Source organism: Octodon degus, unplaced genomic scaffold, assembly GCF_000260255.1.
Source record: "Octodon degus isolate 3935 unplaced genomic scaffold, OctDeg1.0 scaffold00002, whole genome shotgun sequence".
NCBI lineage: Eukaryota > Metazoa > Chordata > Mammalia > Rodentia > Octodontidae > Octodon > Octodon degus.
In genome coordinates, this window is record NW_004524578.1 from 25,921,289 (window position 1) to 25,925,423 (window position 4,135).

The window sequence follows — 4,135 nt, forward strand, 5'->3', positions numbered from 1 at the left end:
AAAGAGGGAGGGAGGGAGAAAGAGAGGGAAGGAGGGAGGGAGGGAGGGAGAGAGGGAAGGAGGGAGGGAGGGAGAGAGAAAGAAAGAGAGAGAGAGAGAGAGAGAGAGAGAGAGAGAGAGAGAGAGAGAGAGGCTAAATGGGGCAGAAAACGTTAGAAATACAGGGGACAGTACAATGTTAGTGAACAGGATCCTGGGAAAGAAGGATCCAGGAAGCAGGGGAATAGGAAGCGGTGTCCCATCCCTCCCCCACCCATCTGTGCTTTTCTCCTCATGTATTCACTTTCAGGACTTATATGTTCTCACTAGGACCAAGGTCCTTAATCCTCACAGTCCATCCTCTCGTCTATTTCCAAAATTCCTTTGTGAATCTCCCTGGTTCTTCTTCCTTTCTGCTTTTCTTTGAGATTCACCTTGGACTTGGAAACTCTCAACCAAAACAGTGCTACTACCAAAATAAATACAGGGAAGTATATCAAGATGACAAAGGTGGTTTGGCCTGCATTTCATGTCCAGCAAGTGACTCTTTGGGATAAAAGAGAAGGTTCACAGAGGCTGTCTTGCTTTTGAGCTCTAGACCCTGATACTCCCTACTGTAGGGGTGCAGTCTCCTCCATCTCCTGAGGTACCCATCAGCTCACCTCTCCCTCCTGCTCCCCCTCATCCCCCTTTGTCCAAGAGCTGTCAAAAGCCACATGGCATGGAGCCCTGATGGTTCCTAAGCCTGCTCACTCCGTCTCAGCTGAGCAACACTGCCAAGAAAAACCAGAGGGCAAGTGAGAAAACCAGTTGCGATCTGCCCAGTAAACAGGTGGCAGTGCAGAGCCAGGCCCCGCCTTTGGTGTTTCCAGAGTCTTTGAATGGAAGAGGAAGCAGACACTCTGGAGTCAGTTTCCTGACGCTCCTGTCTACCCAGCTGTTCTGTGGGGCACAGCCCCAGAGCCTGGAGCAGCCACAATGGCCCAAGGTAGGAAAAGCCCGTGGGGCCACCAGTGTTCAAGGGCTCACAGAGGAAGTCCTGGGAGTCAAGGGGAGGGAAGGTGGATTCAGAGGAAGAAAGGAGGAAACACAAAGGTGGACCAAGAAGAGTAGGAACTCCAAGAATCCTCAGAAATCATTGGCAGCCCAAGAACCAGGAGACATAGGATGGCTGGCAGGTAGATGCAGGGGCTGGGATAGCGATCAGAGGGTCAGGGTCCCTGCCTTTCTCTGATACTAGCTGACTTCTTGACACGGAGAAAGTCATTCTGACAGTTTCTACCTCCCATGCCTGAAAAAATGGGATGGATTGGACCAGTCTTGAAGTTGTCTCCCAGCTCTAGAGTTCTCTGAATGTTCTTCTTTTCCTTCTTCATTTCGGAGGGTCTCTTTTTCATCTTCATTGAATCTTCTCACTATCACCCCCTTGCTGTAGAAAGAGCTGCTACAAAATCATGTACAAGGATGCTTTCAACTTGCTCTACAAATGTTACAGCCTTACTAATTTTTGTGTTCAAATTTTTATTTTTTAATTCATATAGCTTTTAATTGCAGGGGAAATATATCGAGATGTAGTTGAAGTAAAAAATAAAGCAGTAATTACTGATAGTAACCTGACTTGACTTCCAACTCAGCCTCATTGCCAGAGTAACCATTGTTACCCATAACACATCTATTATCCGTCTCTATCTATCCATCTATCCATCATCTATCTATCTATCTATCTATCTATCTATCTATCTATCTATATCTATCCTCAATGTAATACACTGTATTGATGTGTGTAGCTTTTTAGAAATACTAATTCTAAGGGCCAGGGAGATGGCTCAGTGGAATAAGCACTTCCCTGGCAAGTACAAGGGCCTGAGTTCAATCCCCAGTTCTGCAAAAAAAAAAAAAAGAAAAACTAATGCTAGATTATGCTGTAAATATTGTCCTATGGCTTGATTTTTTTTAACTCAAAAGTATGTCTTGAAGTTTTGTCCATTCCCATCAGTACCTATTGATCTAACTCAATATATTCCAGTTTGCATAGTATTGTGCTTATGTATAGGAGAAATGTGTTGGTCTAGTCCTTGCAGGTTGTTTGTCACAGTGAACACCCTTAAGTATGCTTTTATATGCAGAAGGGAGTGGCTCTCTGGGACAGACTGAGATCACTTACTTTCATAGTTCTTCCTGTCCTCCTCTCCTTGTTAATTCCCTGTTCATCTCTCCTCATTCTCCCCCGTCCCCAAGGAGAACAAATAGGCCCAGTAGAAAACAAAACTTCTACTGAATGTTTGCTTTGGGGCTGGAGATCAGCCCCTGTGTTGGAGACAGAGACTGACTGTTCCCTGATGTACCCAGAGGATGAGGCTGGCTGCAGTGCCAACCCAAGGTGGATGCTGCCCCACCTGTTGGGTAGCCTGAGTCACATGCTCAACCTGAGCCTCCACAGTGAGTGTTCCCTGTCCAGCCAGCAGGGTTCCAAAAGGGATGAACGTCTTTTTCCACTACTACAACAAAGCTAACTGCCTTCCCAGCGGGCAGGGTTGGGGTGATCCCTTCAAGCATGAGGGAAATCCAGCTGTGAGTGGGAGTTGTTAAGTGATAAAAAGAAAAGGTACTGGCCTTAGGTCAGGAATCCTGGGTTTAATCAAGGGCAAAAGCATCTAATCCACCCAAAACCCAGTTTCCTCATCTCTGAGTGTGGCTGACATAACATTTGATCCCTCCAAGATTGTGGCAAAGATTGAATGAGGTAATCCTAGAATGCCTAGCACAGTGGTCTGCCCAGAGGAGGCAGGCCTGAGGTAAAATGCTGAGTGAATCTGAATCTGAAATAAGTACAGGGTGGTTTTGCAAGAGCTCTATTCAATGAAACAAATGTTTTTTTTAATACCTATAATGCGCTAGTTATTGTGCTTATTTCTCTTATTATAATAATAAACTTTTTATGAAAAAGATGTGTGTTAACAGTAATAAGAACTTACAGGGTTTGGGAGTGTAGCTCAGGGATAGAGTGCTTTCCTAGTATGCCCAAGGCCCTGATTCAGTTCCAAGTACTACACACAAAAAAACTTACAGAGGTTAAAAAGATAATATTTATGAGGGTGTTTTGGTACAGTCTATTTGGCCCATATTTTCTTGCAACAGCTTTATTGAAAAGTAATTCATAGACCACAAAGCTCACCCACTGAAAGCATACAATTCAGTGGACTTTGGTATATTTCACAAAGTTTTGCAAGCACCACCAATACTTAGTTCCACAATATTTTTATAACTTCTAAAAGAAACCCCATAGCCATGGGCAGTTATAACCCATCCTATCTTTTTTTAGCTCTAGGCAAACCCTCATCTACTTTCTGTCTCTGTGGATTCTGGACATCTCAGCATCTTTTCTTGTTCTTATTGTCTGTTTGCATATCTTCTTTGAAGAAATAGCTATTCATATCAGTTGTCTGTTTTATATTTTGGTTGTATTCCTATTGTAGAGTTGTATGGTAGATGAAGATAGATGTATCAATAAAGCACTTTGTTACAAACATGATTTGCAAATGTTTTCTCACACTCTATGGGTTGTCTTTTCACTTTATGATGTTCTTGAAAGAAAGTGTTTCTAATTTTGATGAAATCCAATTTATTTGGTTTGTTTTTCCTTTTATTGCTCATACTTCTACTAACATATCCAAGAAACCATTACCTAGTTCAAGACCATGAAGTTTTACTCCTATGCTCTCTTCTATGAGCTCTTTTTATAGTTTTGACTCTTATGTTCTGGTCTTTTCTCCATTTTGAGTTAATTTTGTGTATCACATGAGAGGTAGGTGTCCAGCTGCATTCTTTTGCATATGGACAGCTTCTTGTTTCAGCATGATTTTAAAAATAATAATATTATCTCCTCATTGAACTGTGTTGGGATCTCTGTAAGAGATCATCTAACTGTGAATATGAGGATTTTTTTCTAGACACTTAGTTTTACTCCACTGACCTATAAGTCTATACAAAAGTTACTACCACATTGCCTTTATAGTGAATTTAAAAACAAGGAAGAGCTGGGAATGGTGGAAGAGGCCTATAATCTCAGCACTCAGAAGGCTGAAGCAGAAGGATCACTGCAAGTTGGAGGTCAGCCAGGGCTACAAAGTGAGCTCAAGGCCACCTGAACTGCACA